Below are 22,273 nucleotides of genomic sequence, written 5' to 3'. Positions count from 1 at the left end.
TATATTAGAGAGAGACAGAGAGACGGAGACAGACAGAGAGGGTGGAAGGGAGGGAGGGAGGGAGGGAGGGAGGGATGAGAGAGAGAGTCATTTACTTCAAGTCACACATCTGTAAAGTGGCCAAGACATGATTTAAATCCTAGAAGACTGTTACTAAAATCTGGATAGCCATAATTCAACTCTACTTTGCTCCCTAGAGACTACTGTTAACTGGATGGGTGCTAGAAAAGATGGGTATGTCTAGATATGATAGGACACTCCTAATCAGAACAGAACTACAGGACAAAGACTAAAGGAGAAATTAACTGGTCATCGTGTGGTGCTGAGCACATAGCAGGTTTCTAGTTCATTTATTTCTTATTTGTGAGACAGTCTTACAACTTAGCCCAGGCTGGCTTCAAGCTCATTATGTAGTCCAGGCTGACATGGAACTTGTGGTCTTGTTGTTAGCACTACAAGCATGCAGCAGCACACTGAACTTGGTATTACATTTTAATTTACTTGATGATATTTATCTGCCCATTGCACTGCAGTGAATCCGGACCCACCATGACATAGAAGGTCCTAAACACATATTGCTAACTTCCCATGACAGTATGACAGACACAAAGAAAACTTTCACAGTGACCCTTTGTAGATGGCGCCCCTCCTACCAACGCTAACTATGTTTCTGCTTTAATCAGCATGATTTGCTTTCTCCTGCGTATTAGTTTCCAAGAGCAACCAGAACTAAGTAGGTGGTTGCTTTAAGTCATTAAAAACTAGACAGCTTATAATATCAGGAGTTTCTTGTTTTCTGGCTCTAATATTCAAAACCAAGTATGAACAGTGTCATGATTCCTCTGAAACCTGTGAGGATAAATCCCTTTGTTATTCCAGCCTTGCTTCCGCTGTTTGGCCAGCAATTCTTGCCATTCCCTGGATGGATAGCTACAACTCATCAGTCTGTGTCATTATCATTGTGTGACATTCTCCTGTATGTCTGCATGCACCTCTGGGACTCTGCCCTTCAAAACAGAACTTCAGTCAAACTGGATTAAGGGTCTGCCCTATCCCAGCTTGACTTCATCTACAACCACTGTTTCCCATTAAGTTCTCATTCTCAGGTACCAAGAGTAGACATTCAACATTTATGGGAGCATATTATTTAGCCCACAAAAACATCCTAAAGGAAGCAAATGGAATCCTTACTACAGCCAACGGTTATGATTCTTCCATGATGTAGCAAGTAGCTATAGGTGTACGGTTAAATCTTCCAGATGAACTGCATTCTGCTTTATGGAAATAGTATAATTTACTTACCCATCCTACTGTTGTCAAACATTTAGAAAATTCCCTGACTAATGCTGGCACAAAAAGCTGCTGTGAATATTTAACTATATGCATTTTGATGAATCTATATGTGTGTTTTTGTTCGTATCTATGTGTGAGAATTGCTGGGTAGCAAGGCAGGCCTGGGGTCAGCTTGAAATTATATAATAATATCATTTCAACATGATGTTTTCCAAATTATCCCTCTGCCAGCTGTATTGGACAGGTCTGGCTGCTTTCCTTCCAATACTTTCGATTGCTTTTTTTCATTCTAGTTACTCTGGTGGGTGGGTGTTGATATCACATTGTGCTGTGTCTTGAATGCGCTTCTTTTCACTTTTCATATCAGCTTCCCATCTCTTTGTTGATCTTATATACTTCCTTGTCTCTCCATCACCCAATTACCACAAATTAGCATTTGCACCCCTCTTATAGTCAGATGCCTACTTTGGGATACAAAGCAATGCCTTTCTGCATTTCCCAGCTTCTTTCAGAGTTTACATGCAGCAACCCTGAACTGCCTCTGAACTCAGTCCTACCATGAAAAAAGCCATGCTTTTCTCTTTGCTATTTTGCGTTTTATGCTTTAACATGCTTGGCATGACAAGCCTATAAGGTCTGTAGTGCATGTAAATTCACTTGTAACAATGCTTCCAACCATGCCACTTTGCTTGATGGGTGTTCTTACTGTGTGGATGTTATACGCATTTCATATATGCAGGGTATTTCTGTTAGAAATCAGGCTATAGATAGAAACAAAACCATTCAGAAACACGGTGGGGATGAGTGAGAAGGTAGCCATTCCTTGTGCCAATCAGCAGCAGTAGCAGCCTTCTCCCCTAGGGAGAAGATATGTCTCCTAGGCTAGAAACTTGAGGCTAACGTGCCTTTACAGGGAGACAAAGGGAATCCTTAAGAAGATGTAAGCTTACAGGTGGTGGGATCAGTCATCCCATCTCGACCTCTGTCTTGCTAAACTGAATAGGATCCCTTTTTGTTCCTCTAAGTGCTTTCAACAGTCCAATAGGAGCAGCCAGTATTAATAGGACACTACCTGACTGGGTTAGACACTTGAAGGGGAGTCATTCTTCTGCAAACATTAGAATACTACTCAAAGAACATGGTTCTCTCAGCCTGGATTTTCTTGTCTTCAAATCAAAAGTTCTACTCTCAGAACTAACAAAAGTTCTGAGTTGCCTACTAGCTTCTTTCCAATTGCTTCATTAAAAAAAACTGGCCTTGAATAAATTAGAATTCTCTCATATTTGGCATGGACTGAGGTACCAAAGTATTTATAGGATATGAATTATATGTATAGCATAACTATAAGATGGCAAATATGTTAAGACCCTATAAGAAATGCTTATTAGCCAAACAGTTGTGGCTCACACTTTTAATCCAGCATTTGGGAGGCAGAGGAAGGCAGATCTCTGAGTTCAAGGTTAGCCCATTGTACTGGCTGGTTTTGTGTCAACTTGACACAGCTGGAGTTATCATAGAGAAAGGAGCCTCAGTTGAGGAAATGCCTCTACAAGATTCAGTTGTAAGGCATTTTCTCAACTAGTGATCAAGGGGGGAGGGCCCAGCCCATTGTGGGTGGTGCCATCCCTGGGCTGGTAGACCTGGGTTCTATAAGAAAGCAGGCTGAGCAAGTCAGGGGAAACAAGACAGTAAGTGACATCCCTCCATGGCCTCTGCATCAGCTCCTGCTTCCTGACCTGCTTGGGTTCCACTCCTGACTTCCTTTGGTGATAAACAGCAACATGGAAGTGTAAGCTGAATAAACCCTTTCCTCCCCAAGTTGCTTCTCAGTCATGATGTTTTGTGCAGGACTAGAAGCCCTGACTAAGATACCTGGTCTACTATAGAGCAAGTTCCAAGATAGCTAGGGCTGAACAGAGCAAACCTGTTTTGAAAAATAAAAGTGATAAAAATTAGACATTTATTGAAAATGTACCAAAAATCTCACCTCTGTAAAGGGCAGCATCTACAACCATCATCACTGCAAGCTTGGTGAATGAGGACAGCCAGTCTCTAGATGGGTGGAATAAAGACTTTTCTTCAGTAGCATTGTGTTTTCTGTCTATTGTACAAAAGAGAATAATTGCAACCTGAAGAGAAGGTTTCATGGAAATCTGTGTGGCAGCGGAGCTTTCAAAGAGAAGAGCATTGGACACTTCATAGGCTTTGTCTGATATGTACGGCCAAGGGAGGATTGTGGACGGGTTAACTGGAGCGAAGAGGGACTGCTAGGGAAAGCCCACATAGCATCAAAGAAAACACACACACACACACACACACACACACACACACACACACACACAAACAAACACACACACACACACACACACACACACACACACCTATATGTTATATATGTGTATGCCAGGTGTGCCTATGGAGACCATAAGGGGATGTTAGATCTTTTCCAGCTAGAGTTACTGTGGGTGCCGGGGTCTGAAGTCCAGTCCTATGTAAAAACAGCTAGTACTCTTAACTTTTCAGTCAACTCTCTAGTCCCCTTTTTGTTTTAATCTATATTTTTGCCATATAACTTTGCAGTACCTTTCTCTGCACTGACTTGAGTTTGTCCATGTGAGTTGCTAGGCCAACAAGTTATTGGCAGATGTGAGGTAAGCAAGTGCTTGGAATAGACATTCTATTGACTCTGCCCTCTCCTTCTTGTTCCATTGCAGTAGGAAAAGCTTCCCTGATCATATGCCTATAGCTGCTGCCCAGTAAGTCTGACTCCAAAATGGAAATGCATGGATCATACCTGAGTATATTGCCTTGTACCCTGAAGCAGCTAGACCTATGGCATGAAACTGAGCTGCCTAAGAGAACTAAGTCTAGGTTCGCTGCTACCATTATGCAATCTAATGGTTCTTTAGTTTGTTTGTTTTGTAGCAACAGCTCACCATTTCTGACCCCTCTTGACATCGTTTTCATTCAACTCAATAATGCTGCTTAGGGGTTATCACATGAATTCTACTTTTAAAAAAAAGACTTGAAAACTGATCTTTGAAAACCTTTTAAAAGGATCTTAAGTGGCCCAAGAAGTCACAGTCCTATCATTTCAGACTACTAAACTGCTGGAATTACAAGTGCATTCAATTGCCCTTATCTTTCTCTTTCTTTCTTTCTTTCTTTCTTTCTTTCTTTCTTTCTTTCTTTCTTTCTTTCTTTCTTTCTTTCTTTTTTTCCTCCTTTCTTCTTTCTTTCTTTCTTTCTTTCTTTCTGTCTGTCTGTCTGTGTATCTGTCTGTCTCCCTCACCCCTTACATTTTATTTACCATAGTGTGTATGTAGGTCAGAAGACAACTTGAAGGAGTAGCTTCTCTTTTAGCATATGGAATCTAGGGATTAAGCTGAGGTCAACAGGTTTGGTGGCAAGTGCCTTTACAAGCCCTTGCATCTTGATGGCCCTTATCTTTTCATTATAGAGTAAAATCCATAGACTAGAGGTCAAAGAGAGACCAGCTACAATTTTTTGTGCTTCTCTCACAACCTAACCACTAGTTTGAGACTTTGAACTTCACATCCTTTCCAGAAAATGAGGCGTGTTCTTAAGAAAACCAAAACTTTATATTTTAAAGTTTGGGAAATTTTCCTGGTGACACATCAGCCTATAGATCATCAGTCATTTGCTTATCATAAGATGCAGGATGAGAAACTTCTTCTTGTGGCAACAGAAAGTCAATCAGTAGTTAGGCCCAAGGACCTCGAAAGGCTGAGTTTATGTCAGGGGAAACCTTGGATTTAAGATTCCTGTTTGAGTTTTTCGGGCACATGAGGAAATGTGAAAATCCTTGGCTTTACTTATACTGGTATAGATAGGGATTTGGAAAACAGATTAATGTGAGTAATGACTAAGTAGCCTTGAGCAAGTTGCTCACACTTTACCCCAGGCTTTTTCGCTTTCTCTTTTCACCTTAAAATGAGGGATAGTAACATTATTTCCTCTACAGTTGTCTGAAAATAAAGTGGGATAATGCATCTAACATAGTTACTTACCATAATAACTGCTTTTAGCAAAGTTTTGGTTACAAGTTTCATGAGATCCTGCATCAAATGATTTAAAAGACTGGGAAAATTGTTGTGTCAAATACTCAGTGCGCTGGATGGGATCCAAGCAGAATGCTGACCAGGATTTATCTGTACATTCTTTTTATTCAGACTTACTCAGGCAGGTAGGTCTCTTCCCTCCCTATTCCTCTTCTTCTCCTTCTTCTTCTCCTTCTTTTCATCCTACCTCTTCTTCTTCTCATCCCCTTTTCCTTCCCCCTCTCCTCCTTTTTATTTTTTGAAAATTAACCTACCTAGGAAACAAACTTTACGAACCTGTGAGAAGTCAGAAGATTTAAGTTTGATCTTTTTATGCCATTGTGACATTGAAAACAAAAGACAAAGGTGAGAATACTTAGCAACTTTCCCACTCCCTGAACTTGACAATATTTTCCCTTCAAAAAGACTATACTTTAATATTTTTCTCTAAGATCCTGGCACTCTCTTGGTGGATGTACAGAATTTTTTTTTATCTGTTTATTAAATTTATTCTCTTCTCCACCTAAAAAGACCTCTCTAGGAACAGATAAAACTATTCTGTGTGATTTGGAAAGTACTATCCTTCTCCATATATGTACATGCATACACAGCTCGAACATCACCTCGAACATAAAAATACATTGTCACTTGGTTTAGAGACTATGATTGGAGTGCATGACCCAAGTCTGGCCAGTTATACTCTTTTCCAGAAAGTGTGAGGCCTGGACTTAAACACCCATGAAAAGAAGTACAGCTGAATATTCACACACCCAGTGCTAGTAAAATATGTTTTATAATTATTTATTTTATTTAGATTATATTTATTTCTATAGCTGCCATGATTCCAAATGGGCCCAACTTCAGATTGTCTTGAAGATTCTTCTCTTAAGCCTTCTGGAATGTATCTAGTAAGTACTGCCATGTATTGAATTGTGTACTGTTGACAGCTTACATGTGAAATCTCTAATTGCTAGTGTGGTTATATCTACAAATAGGTCTTGTAAAGAACCATTAATATTAAGTAGGTCACAAGTGTGACAGTCCAATCTGATAAAACTACTGGCTTTCTAAGAAGGGGGAATGAGAGTCCACATGCCTAAACCAAGGAATGCTGGGCAAAGAAACAAGGGGGCAACCATCTAAAACCAAGGCAGAGACCTGTTACCATAACCGAGCTTAAAATTGAGATATTGATCTCAAATTTGCCCTGTTTAAGATAGCCAGCCTACAGTATTTTGTTATGACTTCCTGGGCAGGCTAAGAATAGTACTCCCTTTCCTCTGAAGATAAATACTCATTTCCAGGTAGCCATACCTCTGTTAGATTGCCACCACTTGCACCTTCAGAATACAAAAGCCATTTGCTCACCTGCACAGGAACTTTTGAACTTAAGAGGGAAGAATGAAGGTGTTGGCCTGTGGGATCTGTGTACAGCCCTCACACCCCTGCAAGGCCAGTTCCTTTCATCTGAAAGCAAACTAGTAGTATTTGTTTACCTTTGCTAAGACAGACTGTTCCTGAAATGTTCAGCACTGTCAAATGCATGAGAAAATCCAGAGCCCTAGAGAGATGGGAAACGAAAGAAACCATTCTATAACCCAGGCTGAAGTAAGAACTCACCAAAGCAAAAAGAACACAACACGGGGAACAAAACTGCACCCAAAAAGGTCTATGAACAGTCAGAAAACACTGGCTCTTCCAAAGATCTCTAGCTTAGTCAGTAGACTTGGTCCACCAAAGGTAACATTTGCCTTTATTGTAACAAGTCACTCACTCACACTGAATAGGAGCTTTGAACTAGAGAGCAGCACAATTAGCCTGAAGACTTTTTCACTGCTCAAAAGCAAATGACAAAACAGAAGTTGTTAGACTAAGAATGACTGAGACAGATTATAAAAAGAAAAAAAAAACACTCTGAATTCTCAAGGCTGGCGTCCAGATTTAAGTGCTATAACTGGATAAGACCCGAAGGTTTGATTGGCATCACTTCTATGTTGTGTGGAACTCTGTGCAGGTACTCTTGGAGGAGCCGGCTACATAAGCAACTTGAGTTGCTACAAAATTCATGGGCTTCTATGAGGTAGAGTGATTTATTGACAAAGAATTCAGAATGATGAGCCTTGAGGAGAAATTTGCATATTTATTTACTATCCAATCAATACTTGTGAAGATTCTTTATAGTATCCTGGCACCAGTTCTTCCTGTTCAGGTCCAAGAACCATCTCTTTGTGTTCTTTATTACCAAAAGCATCATTCCTGGATAATTTCTTAGCCCTCATTGCAAGAAAAAAGGTACCATGCAGTGCTGCTGCTGCCCACAATGTCGTGGCCATTTAGAATCTATTTTTGTAACTTTATAGATCTTCTTGCCTCCTCAGGATCCTCATCCCACTTACTGAATTTATCAGAACTGATTACTTTGCCCATGATGCTATATCATACAGATTGCCACCCATGAGCACTGACCTTCAATGTCTGTTTCAAAGACCATCAATAAACCACTAGTAGTCACAAATTAAAGTCTTACTGAGCATGTGAGAAAAAGCAAATCGTGATTCATTTTGTGATCATGCCACATGTAGCTGAAACACAAAACCACACACATCTTCCAATCATCTTTCCCCTTGATCTCTGTCGACTCATACCCCTGAATTTCTACAGTAGGGTTGTTTTGTATGTTGATCTCTGCCTTGTAATCTTTCTTCCAGGCATGACGTGGTCTTTGATCTTTTGAACTCATGGCATCTGTAATTATCCAACACTAGTACAGAAGAGGACCGTTGAACATTGTCATGAAGAGTGGAAAGGTTTTGATTTCTTCAGTAGTGCAGCCATTTTAATTATGTATGCTCCTGTACACTACCCCTCACCCACACTTCTATAGGCAATTTTAATTAAGTTTATTGGTCCATCAAGTTAGATTTGGGTAGAACTATTTCTTTGGTCTATTAGTGTCCTATCTGGTGTGATTAGACATTTATTGGTCTATCCAGGCAAAGCTTGATGGAACTAGGAAGCCAGTTCTGACAAGATCACACTACACCATGGGACAGGTCTCATGTAGGAGGTTTATTAAAAGAGAGTGGCTAGGGGGATGCAGTGACTGCCTCTGAGGGGAGAAAGGAAAGAAGAAGAGGTAGGGGAGATAAGACAGCTTTTTATAGGGACAGAGGCACATGCACAGGGGAACTTGAGGTAGAGTCGACAATGGGAATGTGTAGCCTTTGGACAGCTAATGATGATGTTGTAGCTGAGTTGTCTGATGGTCTCATTGTCACCAGGTGGGGCTGGCCACAGAGGTTACATGATTGCTCACAATGCTCGCAGAAATTCACATCTCCGTTTCACGCTTCACCTATCAGTGTGAAGACAGGAGAGGAACCCACAGGCAGTTAATGAAGAGCTGTGTGATACTTCTCCCTTTTCCTGCATGGATTGAGACCAATCCAGGAAAGCATGGCATGACACTGTTTGGAAACAAGCCATGACACCGATGAAAAAGAAAAGAATCCATTGTAGAACAGTCAAGGGAGTAATTGGAGGTCATGGGAATGCCGGGCCATGAGGGATAAGTGATTCAAAACCCAAGGAAGAGTGAGAAATGCCAGAAATCTCAGTATACCAGAAATGGGAGGGACACAGCACCAAAGCAGCCCATCGGTCAAAATAAGGGCGGGTGACAGCTTGTCAGATTTCCCGACTGAAACCAAACCTGGGACAGCCCTATAGGCAAAAGCCCCAGACTTCTCTAGAGTATCTGACCATCCCTCTTTAGGGATTAGGCCATGTTGAAGATGATTGGAAGATTTAGTATCTGCAAAATACTAGTTTCTTTTGTCCCCCCTTCCTCCCTCTCCTTCCTTTCTTCTCTCCTTCCTTTTCTTCTTCCTCCCTCTCAAGCTGTGTTCTTACGTTTTTTTCACTATGCTTTATCAGCTATCTCTGTTTGTAATGTGAGTGCCATTTCTGCTAGCTCAGTCCACCAAGCTACTGAGACACTGTGTGTCTCTCCCACTGCACCCTTCCACCCCATGCTTGTGGATTCACATGGATTTCCTTCATTCTGACTCGAAGGAAACCTGAATTGTGAGGGTTAGAGACTCGGTATAGCGATACTGAATTCAGAGAGGGGGGGTTCTGTGCCCTGGAATAGATTCTGATCATGCTATAGTATGTCTGGTCCTGCCCTTACCCAGAGAGACACTGCCCCTATCAACTAAATCCTTTCTGTTCTTAGAAGCCCTAATTAATGCACATGCCGATTTGTCCTTCCCTGCTGAGGACTTCAGATTAATGATGACTAGGTTCCATGTACTTTAATAAAAATAACAATGGCTACAATTTACTGCACCCTTACTGAGCTAGGAGCCCTGGGGTAACTCTTGAGCATTATTTGTCTCATTATATAAAGGAAAGAACCGAGGCTCAACGAATTTCAGTGAATTTCTCAAGGTCGCACTGTTAGAAAGAGGTAAAGCAGGTTTCACGCCAAGGCTTGTTGGATTTCCTAACACTTAACCACTTGCGATAGTGCTGTTATGTTTTAATGGCGAGGGGAAGTGAGCGATTTCATAATAGGACTTGAGCACCATGGCAATAAAGAGGAGGGAGCGCTGTTGCATCACTGTTACAAGGACCCTGCTTTCAAGCCCCTGGCTTTACACTCTTGAGGTGCTCGGCATACTGATAGGGATGGATGAGCAAAGGAGATAGGACTGAGAAGGCAGGAGGCTGGCTCTAAGATTTGCCACCCAACTAGGAGGTTCCATTCCTGCCTCGACATCCAGCCATTTCTTACAAGACAGATAACCCTGTGATGTGGGGACCAGGGAGAAAGGAGATGGAACCCTAGTTTGTCTAAAATGTTAGGCACCAACATCCTTGTGGTTTTGTGGATGTTCGTGTCCCTGCGTAAGTTTCTTTTTTGGTCCATAGAGTTGTTTGGCATATCCAAATGTCCACAATCTATAAGGGAGAAAAAAGAAAATATTGTTCAAAGAGATTCATTCTCACCAACATTTTGATTCTGCCCTTATTCCTTCTACTTCTTATTAATCCTGATTCCTCCAGCTTGTGGCTGGTCTCCCTTCAGGTTCTATATGACAACAACCTGGTGTGACCATATAATTTATCTCAATTGCTAGCTATCACTTGTCATCCACCTCTAGAATTTACCTCACCGATAAGAGCCTTTGGCTCCCAAATCAGACTGTGCAGTCTCATACACTCACTTCATTTTGGTTTCTTAGTAAACACAAAGAAGGTGAATAGTGGTGCTTTTCTAATATCGGTGGCTGAGAGCAACAAAATTGCTTCACACAACATATTCTACTGTTCCCCTGGGCACCAACATTTTTTTATCTCTTAATTTGTTTGGCATTTTTGCTTCCTTTACTGTGACAAAGCTAGATCACCTTGGCCAGCCATTCCCTAGGCAAGGGGTCTCGGGAAGCACTTGACATAACCATCCTTGCATCTGAGAAATGGGCAGGACCACCCTTCTTCTAGAACCAGCTTCTCAGTGAGTACAGCAACATAGGACAATTTACCAATATAATGTGTGCGACATTATACGGTGTCACATTGAGGGCTTCTATTTCTGTGAGAAAAATACCATGACCAAATGCAACTTGGTGAAAAAAGGTTCTGTTACAGGTTACAATTACATATCACAGTCTGTCTCTGAGGACAGGAACTCAAGCAGTGCAAAGATCAGGAGGCTGGAGCTGATGCAGAGGACATGGAGTAATGCTGTTTACTGGCTTGTTACCCATCACTTGCACTCAGAACCACCAGCCCAGGGAGAACTAGGCCCTCCTATGTCACATCAATCATTAATCAAAAAAAATGCTCTTACAGTTTGGGGGCATTATCTTAGTTGACATTCCCCTCTTCCCAAATGATTCTAGCTTATGTGGTTTGTGTTGAGTAAACACTAGCTAGCACATAAGGCATCTGGCAGAGTGCCTTGAATGCTGAGACAAGGAGATGCATTTATTTAGGCAAGAATTTGAGATTCACTGACAGCTCTGTGATCAGGGAAGAGTGAGAGAATTCTACCTGAACTGTAGCAGGAGCCATTTGACAATACTCTGCTGGATATTCCTAAACAGTGGGAAGCTGGGTGTGAGTACCTGATGTTGACAGTACTTTCCTAGATGTTCTTGATATTGATAACCTACTGTCCTAGTCTAGGGGATGACGAAGGGGACCTGAACCGAAATGTTGAGTGGGAGGGACAATGGAAAACACTCAAGTATCTAGTAAAGATGGTTGCGTGACTTTAACTTAGAGGAGTCAGAGAAGGATTTGGTGTGGTTTAAAAGGTATCGAAAAGAGAAGTCGGGGAAGGAGCATTTCTTTCGTTTTTACTTTTATTTTGTTTTATTTTGTTTTGTTTTGTTGTTGTTTTGCTTATATGGAATCAATAGAAGTTATGCTAGTGATTTTTTTTTCATTGCTATGACAAAATTCCCAGGAAAAGCAACCAAAAGAATAAAGGTACTAATTTGGCTTGGTATTTGAGGGGACAGTATGGCAGGCAACAAGAGCATGGAGAGGCTGATCATGTCTGCAGTCAGAGGTGAATGCTGGTATTTAGCCCACTCTCTCCTTTCTGCTCAGACTGAGATACCAGCTCATCAATGGTATCATTTATTCAGGGTGAATAGTCCTTTCTTATTCAAAGCTCTCCGGAAACAATCTCATAGAGGTACCATGAGTTCTGTCTCCTAGGCGGTTCTAAATTTCAGCGAGTTGAGGAATAAAGATTTTCTCAGTTTCATTTTTGTTGCTATGATAACGTACCTCAACTTCAAGCCAATTAGGCAAGAAAGGGTTTATTTGGGTTCCAGTTCCAGGATACAGTCAGTCACTGAGGGGAGACCAGGGTAGGCACTCAAGCAGACAGTCACATCCTATGCACAGTCAAGAGCAGAAAGTGCACCCACACTACCTGCTTGCTTTCATTCCACCTTCTTAGGGATTTCCTAGGGAATGGTGCCACACATAATGAGCTGGGCCCTCCTACATCGATTAATAATCAATGCAGCCTCCCACAGAAATGGCCACGGGCCAACCTGATCTAAATAACTATTCAGTCGAAACTCTCTTCTAGGTAATTCTAGATGGTGGCAAGTTGACATTTAAAACTAACCAGCGTGATGATTAGTCATAAAGGAGGAAAATAAGATTTTATATGCGAAACCTAGGCTGGGTACCAGAAGCAGAATGCAAAATGAGTTTGTGTGCAAGTAATTTTCAAAGAAGTAGTCTCAGAGGGAGAACTGCAAGTTTGAGGGGTTGAAGAACAGGAAATGGAAGGAGCCAGGCAAAGGTACACTCTGAGATTCTCAGCCTCAGCCCCAACCATCTATGCATGAGAAGCTCTATTGAATAAAATGAGCCTTTCCAAGCCAAAGCAGCAAAGGTTTCCGGTCCCTGTCCCCATCAGTCAACCATTATAAGAAGGATAGGTGGCCTCCTGGTCCTTGTAGTTCCCTATATACAAGGGCAAAGTGGTTCTCTTCCCTCAATATGAGTACTGACCTCCTAAAGCCAAATACAGGGAGGTGAAAAAACAGCACACAAGGGAAGAGCGGGCTATGTGCCAAAGGGCTGGAGCAGGGGCCAGAAACCTGTATGGTACCACAATGATTAGCCACCAAAATGAGTATCCTCTTGGAGAAAACAATAATTTTTTTGGGGGGGGGTCAGGGTTTCGGCCTGGTTTATCCTCTTCCTTCTCTAGCCATCTGCTCCTTCCAGAAACAGGATTTGGAATCCGGGCCCATTGCCTATTGCTGCCTTTACTTTGGATTCCCCCTTTGTCATGGGAAATGAGAATCCACGATGCATATCTTCTCCTGGAGGACCATAGAGCTGTGGATGGGACAGAAGAGGGGTGGGGGGCAGATTTAGATCAACTCGGGCCTGAAGAGGGCTCTGGGTTCCAGCTCATTATCAATCCCAATGATATGATTTCCAAGAAGAGGTAGTCATCTATTATATGTATCCCTGACCACCTTCTCTAAAGATGACCACTTTTCAACAGCTGGGATGCTGGCCCTCGCCAGTTGATGTTCTCAGGCCACAAATCTGCCTGGGGGACTCTGGCTGTGGTGGACATAGACATTATAATCAACATGAATTGCCTAAATGACACTATGCTTAAGCTGCAAGCCTGGCAGAAGTAGGGAGGATGCCCCTTTACCCCTGTAAACGTAGAAATAAACAACCGAAGTAACAGAAACACAAGAGCTTCTTTCTTAAACATGCCAAGTTCCAACCCCCACCCCCACTCCAATCCAGGCCTGGACCTATGCCACAAATGTGGGGGGAAAGCTGTAAGCCAGGATCTCAGACTAGCCAGCAACTGGGAGGTTAACTTCCGTCACAAAGGAAAAATTTTAAATCCTAGCTTCATCCCCTGCCTGACTTCTGTTCTTGTGGGCCCGTGGATGGACTGTACCAGGGACAAAACACATTGTACCTTGCTCCTGCTAATATCCACTCCAGTCCTTAATGCAGCAATCATCTGGTTCCTGTCCTCTCACTGCCTCCCACAAAGGGAGGAAAGCCCACTTGACTTTGCCCTTGCCTTTCAAGTAGCAAACAAACAAGATAAGAGACAGCTGGGAGGCAGTTCAAAATCCCCCCCCTTCTCTCTCTCTTCCTCCTCTTCCCTTCCTTTCTCTTTTCCCACCCCCACCCAACCCCTCCACCTCGTCCATGACAGGGAGTAGGCATCTATGAATCTATGAGTTACCTTGCTACCACCGGGGGTTAACTTGGAGCAAACTTGTCAAGGTGGTAGCTTCTGGTGTGGACCACACAAGCATTGCTCTGCCGACCCCCCTTTGTAGTCCCATTCTCTTTCTCTCGGGTTTGGCATCTGTCCAATCCCACGGGGATTCAGCTGATAAATGAATTCATACTCAAAGGTTATTGACTTAATTTGTCACCTCCATCCAGGAGCTATTTGCACGAAAAAGAAATCCGCTAGGGAGAGGGCAATGTTTAACTGCAAAGAACACCGTTCTGCTGGTGCGGTTTCAGGCAGCCAGGCCTTTGGGCAGTGTGTTTCAGATCAACCCAGAGGTGATCTTTCTCACAGCAGATGAGCTGGAGTGTCCCTGTAAGACTGGACTGCAGCTTCTTGAATGGTAGAGGTTTGATTCCATCTGGATGGAGCCCAAGAATCTGCATTTGAATCCACTCATCACTTTCCGACAAGGTGGCCAGTGGACCACATTTTAGGAGACTGCTTCAGTGCTGTGGCATGTGTTGTGTAGAGGCTGGATGTCCAAGAGCAATGTGTAAGCAGATTTGGCTGCTCCTGAGTCTCGTGGCTTGCAGAATGTCACTTTCTTCCTGAGCTGATACAGGATGATCCTCTGTCTGTGAATGTTCCCTTGGTATTTCTCTGTGCACCTCAAGTTCTTCCACTTGTAAGGAGGCCAGGTGACTAAGTCCACCCTAATGACCTTATACATGGCTTCACCAAACAGTTGTATTCTGAGGTCATGGGGTTAAGTCTTAAGCACATGAAATTTGGAAGGGGGCAAAATGTCGTGTCTAGCAGACATAAAGAAAGGAGAGACAGACAGACACAGACAGAGACAAACAGAGACAGAAACAAAGACAGACAGACAGAGCAGGAGAAACAGAGACAGAGGCAGAATTTATAAATAGTTATCAGGCCACCCACCCAGTTCTCCTCTTCTTTCAATGCTGCAGGAGAGAAAACGCAGGAAGGTTGAAGGGGGAGGGGTGGGAGTGGGGGTGGAGTAAGGAAAGAAAACAGTTTCTTGCAGAAATCACCGAGCTCTGCACATGATCGGAAGACATCGCGCCCCCTGTTGGTGCCCATGGCCCCTGCGTAGGCAAGCACCTTGACTCACCATCTAAATTACCTAGCTTATTTTATCTCCCCGCCCCGCCAGGTTTCTAAGCTGCCTTTCTTCTTTCAGCTTTGCCGCAGAGAACAGTCTTTGGTGCTAGAGACAGCGTGGCCGCCCGAGGCAGCCCTGGCCTCCACCTTCGAGGATGTTTCTTTCCCCCTGAAAAAAGCTCAGCCCCTTCAACCTCCCCATTCATCATCACCACGGGCAATCTAATTACAGCCTTGTCTTAGAAGAGAAACTCATTTACAATTGAGACTTCTTCCTTATGAAAACGTAACGTCTTGAACTATATGTTTTTATGGTCTCCTTTTACAAAAATAAAAAAGGAAATTAATTAATTTCCTCATACACAGGGAAGACTCATGAGGTCTTGGAGGTTGTGTGTGCAAAAGAAGGGTCTCTCTCTCTCTCTCTCTCTCTCTCTCTCTCTCTCTCTCTCTCTCTCTCTCTCTCTCTCTCTCTCTCTCCATCTCTCCCTCCCTCCCTCCCCCTCTCTGCCTCCCGCTGTGTGATAGTGAAGTGCTGAAATGATTTTGGCAGGAGAATATTCTCAAAGGCTGTTCTTATTTCGGCAGCAGCAGCATAGTATCTGGGAACGCAGGCTGCACCTCTGCCCTGTGGGGCTGTTTCTAATTGCAGGAGGTGAGCCACCGAAATCCTTTCCCTAGCCGGGCCCAGAGAAAGCAGCAAGAAACCTAAGGAAGATAATCGTGTCTGCCACACTTGGCGCTCACCACTTAAAGGAATTAACTTGTTGGAATAAAATATTTCTATGGGTGCAGAAAACTATGCATTAGAATAATGAGGCTGACCCCTTCCTTCCGCGTTGCAATCACAGGGGTTTGTTTCTGCTCTCTCTAATCACAACATGCTATCTCCCTCCTTGCTCACACCTCTGCAGGCAAGACTGGCTGCGAATACTCCAGATTATCACCTTCTCATTTTTAGTGTGAAATAATTGCCCAAGGATGGAAACTGACAAACATGAATGTGAATTTGGGAAGGCAGCCCTCTTGTTATTTAGGAGAGCTGAAGTACAACAGTCCTAAAACACCAGGTTTCTCCCCTCTTTGTACTACTGAGAAAATGATTTCTGGTTTTCCCAAGTCTGGATTGATGTGCAGTCTTAAAAACAATTGGGATATTGATGTGCTTAATTAAATATCTATAGTATGGAGCAGCAGGGTTACTTGGGGATAGCCCCATGGGTTTCACTCTTGCTGTCACCATTTACTGGCTGTGTGATCTTGGGCAAATTACTTAACCTCTCTGTGTCTCAATATTTGTTCCTCTCTAAGAATGGGACAGTAATAATAATGCCTTATGAGATGGTAAGGTGAGTTAGTATTTGCACTATCCTTAAAATTGGTTCCCAGATTATATCTGGTTTTACAGGCTTTTAATCCCAGCTACTCAAGAGGAAGAGGCAGAAGGATCAAGTTCAGGGCCTGGTTAAGTAACAGAGTGAGTTAAAGACCAGTTTAGATAACTTAGATCCTATGTCAAAATTCAAAGTGGAAAAAAAACAGAAAACAAACAAACAAACAAACAAACAAACAAAAAAAAAAAAAAAAAAAAAACCCAAGCAAGACATGTAGCTAAGCGGTGGTTGCCTTGCATGCAAGAGACTTTGGGTTTGATTCCAATGAAGGTAATAAAAATATAGCAATGATCAAAAAGAACACTCAGTAGATAGAAGATCACCCTATTTGTACCTATTCAATATTTCCAAAGTACCATGTGCAGTTACAAGGACGTGTAGTTATGACCCCTGCCCTCAGGGAGCCTCCCTTGAGTGCATGTCAGGTGTGTGAGCAGTTTATTTTATACAGATAAACGCCCACCAAGAAAGAGTAACTCAACACGGAGGCCATAAGCAGAGATGTTTAATTGGAATAGGGGTTTGGGAATTCCATATGAAGGGAGAAGCTTTTGAGATGGACTTAGCCAGAATAAAATGTTTCTGGAAGCAGGGAACAAAACAAAAGCACTCTAGACTGTGGGAGAAATGGGGCTAGGGAGACCTTGAAAGAAATGAAGGGCAGAGCCCGTGACAGCTGATGTAAGTTGTGAGCAAGAGGACAGGAAGGGGTTCGTCTGTCCCAGAGCTCTGTCTTTCCAGGTAAAGGAATCGCAGATGGCACAGGAGCAGACTTTCTCTATGAACCTCCTTTCCAAGAATTTGACCAGAAATTTTAGTGATGCGCAAAGTCCTTTAGTGACCAACTAGTCTACATCAGAAAGTGCACCTCATTTCTGTCCAGACAGGTCACTCATTAGCCCTAGAGAACTCTTTGTAGTTCTCTGGGGTACGATGTGGCCGCTATTTAACTGTCACGTAACATGACAACCGAGTGTCCTATTAGAGCTAAAATTTAATTGTGAAGACGGGTACCATATTTAACTGCAATCCTGGGGGGAATTTAGGTTGACAGGCTGTAATTACCCAAATTGGAACCTGGCCAGGACACACCTACTCTTTACTAAAAGAGCTATGGGCTTTTAACCACCAGCAGGCAGGCAGGCAGACATAGAAAGCCTGAGGCTCTGTAGGGTGGGGAAGCGGCACTTGCTGCCCCACAGCGCCCCCTAACAAAGCTCTGGTCCAGAGCTGGCAGTCTGGGGAGCAGGCCTTTTCTGTTGCCTGGCCAAGCCCCTCTTCCGCCCCCACCTGGCTGCAATCCGTCCAGAGTTATCCCTTGCCATTTAAGTTTGCAAGACTGTAGGGTCCTGCAGTGGTGGTTTTGTTTGGGGAGTGGGGTGGGGGGTGGAGCTGGGTGGGTCTTTATCTGTGTCAATCTGTCCTGTGTGTCTCGCCCCGGGCTCTGCTGCTTCTCCCTTATCGCGACAGAAGTGCTTATCCTGCTAAAATAATTACCCATCCGAGTACTGTAGCTCTCACCCTCAGCTGCTGTTTCTACATAGACATCAATTAGAGGCATCTTTTTTTTTTTTTCTTGCTGCCGAAGTGGATTGATCTGACCAGTTCCCTGAAAAATTCCATTAAAATTCTTCCCACGAGACGCATTGCACTTTGGTAATCCAATGCAACTATTACTAAAAAAAAAAAAAAAAAAAAAAAAAAAAAAAAAAAAATTGAAGAAGAAGAAGAAGAAGAAGAAGAATTGAGCGGAGAAGAGTTAGAAATATCGTTTTCGAGTGCCACCAAAGGGTTAAAGGGAAAGAGTTCTGGCCTACCAAGCGGCAGTGAGAATAAATGTGGTCTTAATTTAAGGTTATGGATTTTAAAAAAGCCTAGCTTTTTTGTCTTCACAAGTCTTTGCATTCGTATCAGTTAAAAAATAATTTAGACAGAAAATAAATGTTGGAGAAAACTCAAATTATTATGTGCATTTTAAATCAACCCGTGTTTTCTGCTGCCGACATAGCATATGAATAATAACATTAATAATGATCATGATAATTTGTCACATGGTGGTATTTTCTGTCAGACCTTCCAAGCAGCTGGTTCCTGGCCCTGCCGTTTAACTTAGGTGACCTGTCCTTCATGGTAATAGCCCTCACACCCTCTTCGTGATGAAAAGGAAGAAGGCCAGGGTTCCAGTCTCAGCTCTGCACTAATTAGCTGTGTGACCTTGAATAGATTTCTTAACATCTCTGGCCTGCTGTCAAAGAATGAAATGGTTTTGAGGGGGATCCGCAGAGATAAAATGGATAAGCGGAATCAAAAGCAATGCAGTCACCTGCGTATTTTTTCTCCTCTTTAAAAAAAGAATATAAGCGGTGAAAAAAGAAGCCAAGTTGAAAAGGCAACTTCAATCAAGCAATTATTGGTCAGGACATGGTTTGAAGACATATTAAGAGTAATTTTTACAAACATGTGGAATGAGCTTCTATTGAGTTATAAAGGACACTCACGCTCATGCACATGCGCTCACTTACACACAGGCATTCATTAGAGAAAAGCCCAAATAAAATGCAAGCTCTTCTGCTTCCCTATAAAAGCACAGATGTTTGCTCCTCTGAAACAATGACAACGCTGTAAAAATATTAGTGTATGTTTAATTCTTCTTGTATATACTATGGCTAGAATAAAAATACATAGGTTGCACCATGGAATTTTTGCCATCTGATGACGGCAAAAAGAAGTGATTGTCAGAAATATACATGTTGAAATAGTGTAGGGCACGCTACTGTTTGGACCTGGAGTGTCTCCCAGTGGCCCTTGTGGTTAAAGGCTCGTGGTGCTATTGGGAAGTAGTAAAGAGGTAGTACTAAGTTAGTTCACTGTGGGTATAACCTTGAAGGACAAATTGGAGCCTTAGCCCCCATCCCTTCCCTTCCCTATGCTTCACTGAGTGTACCCTGCCATGGTATGATGTTCTGTCTTACCACAGGCCAGAAAGCAATGGAGCCAAGCAAGCATGGACTGAAACCTTTGAAATCATGAGCTAAAGTAAACCCTTAGATCTTAGAGATGCTTCTTGTCAGGTATTTGTAAGAAAAACAAATAGGCAATGCATATAAAATGTGTGATGACTATGCATACTGGTATATACCTCATTTGATCATAAGAATGTCTTTTAATTAAATAAGAAAAGTAATTTGTGGTGGTTTGAATCAGGATGTTCCCCATAGCCTCATATATTTGAATGATTTTATTCCCATTTGGTAGCACTGTTTGGGTAGGTTTAGAAAGTGTGGCCTTGCTGGAGGAAACATGTCACTAGGGGTAGGGTTTGAGGTTTTAATGCCATGTTAGTTCTCTGCTTTAAGAGGTTTAAGATATGAACTCCCAGATTGCTGCTCCAACTACCATGCCTTCCCACTGTCACACTTCTTTGATGGTGATGGACTCCTATCCCTCTGGGACTATAAGTTCAAATAAACCCATCCGTGAATAAGTTGCCTTGCTCACGATGACTTCTCACAACTACAAAAGTAACTAATACAGACTTGCATAGTTTCTGCAATTGTATATTGGAAGTTGTAGTTTATGTTAAGTCTATATGTGATTAGACAGCGGAGGTAGGTGGAGAAAAGGTAGGAAAACGGAAGAGGAACAGGGAAAGAGAAAAAGAAATCAAGATGGAGCCGGGGAAAGCAGACTTAGATCCTGGTGGCTGTAATCGGACATAGGTAGAAATAAATATTTAAAGAGATTCTATAGGTCTTTATCTCATATGGAAGGGCAGTTTGTATCTCTGTCTAGTGGATACAATCTTACTGTGAATTGAGAATCTATTATATAAACCTGTTTGAAAAGTTATTGGGCTTTGAAATGATGTTTGCAATGAACGGTGGAGGAAAGAAGACACCGGGAAGTAATTCCCTCCGGGATGGAGGCAGTAGGGGAGGTGGAATGAAGCACCTGCGAAGGGAATCGTGTGGAGGGGCGTCATGTGGACCGAGTGACAGAGTCCGTGCTCACAGCTCCACACTAGAGCAGTATCCGCGGAGTGAGACCGTGGGTGCCAAAAAAAGGTTAAGCCTTCTATTTAATATTTACTGCAACAGGAATTATGAGGTTTTTTTGTTGTTTATTTGTTTGTTTGTTTACTTGTTTTCAAGATGTTATCATTGTTAATTTGCCCAGAGTCTGAGACTAGTTTTTCCCTTTGAAATAGTGTTGTGACTGAGAAATTGGGTACCTTAAAAAGTGGACAAAGTGTGTTTTATATTTTGATATGGCCATAGGACTATAGGGACCAGGGAATGAAATGTGGTTATTTGAATTGGAAGAAATGTTCCCCGAAGCCTCATGTATTTGAACACTTGATACCCAGTTGGTAGTGCTGTTTTGGGAAGCTTAGGAGATGTGGCCTGGTATAAAAAATTATTATCACTGAAGATGGGTTTTGAGAGTTTAAAAAACCCATGGCATTCTGAGTTCACTCTCTACTTTCTGCTTCTGATTTGGAGCTCTCAGCTTTTCCTGTCACCATGTCTGCCACCTGCTGCTATGACTTCCTGCAGTGATGGACCCTTATCCCTCTATAGCCATAATCCTAATACATTTTTTCTTAAATTAGTTACCTTTGTCATAGTATTTTATCACAATAAAAAAAAAAACAACAACACAGTGATTTTTTTTACAGGTTTTGTCTTGCTTTTAAAGTCAAACATTTTACAATTTCATGTCATGGTTAAAAGAATTCTGGAAAAAACACAGATCACTACTGTACAGAACTCTTTTGCCTACAGAAATGTGAAGAAAAAAAGGTAGGAAGTTGTATTGCATACACCTTAAGTAGAAAACAATAAATATTATATTCAAAATGCTAATGCCTCCCACATTAGTTGTTTATGAAAGAAGAGTTTGGCACATATCTTGCATCAGGATCCAAAATGTTGCAACATAATGCAACTTTAATAGCTACAGAAATCTTCATGTTCTGGAATAAATGTACAACAAAGGAATAGACTAAAGCACAGTGATTTTTTTTAATTATTATTTTAACAAAGTTAACAAACCCTTCATCTCTCTGTCCTAACTCGTAAGAGTAAAATGACAGATGACAACATAAAATACTTTGCAATCATATTCTTAAACATGAACACAAATCCTGTTTTGGTCCTACAATAAAACAAAACAAAGTTGGCATATGGGAAGATCACTTCAAATCATTTGTGGTACTGTTGATTTTCACCCGTGGGAAAGGTTGTCTCCCATGCACTTGTCAAGAGGTATCACAGTAGAAAGAGGCCCTAGGAGCTCTCTCTCTTTCTCTCTAGCCTCACTTGAAGATTTGACATGATAATATTCATCCCTAGAAATTAGTTTATTTTTCATTAAGAATCTATAGGTTAATTGGTAATTATTTTTATTAGCAATTAAAATATGCAAATACTAGTTTATATCCAATAATGATTCCAGGGGCAACTAATATGATAAAATGTTCAAAAGAAAAAGTTATGGCTGCTAGGGCTGGGGAAACTCCCAAGAAGAAAGCAAGCACAATGAGTATTGAATTGGTGATTCCAGAAAAGAATAACCCAAGTGAGTATAGTTTAGATTTGTTTTTACTTCCTAATTTTTAGTTTTATATTTTT

This window comes from Micromys minutus, assembly GCF_963924665.1.
Source record: "Micromys minutus genome assembly, chromosome: X".
Classification (NCBI taxonomy): Eukaryota; Metazoa; Chordata; class Mammalia; order Rodentia; family Muridae; genus Micromys; species Micromys minutus.
Note: the sequence above shows the minus strand (reverse complement) of the source record.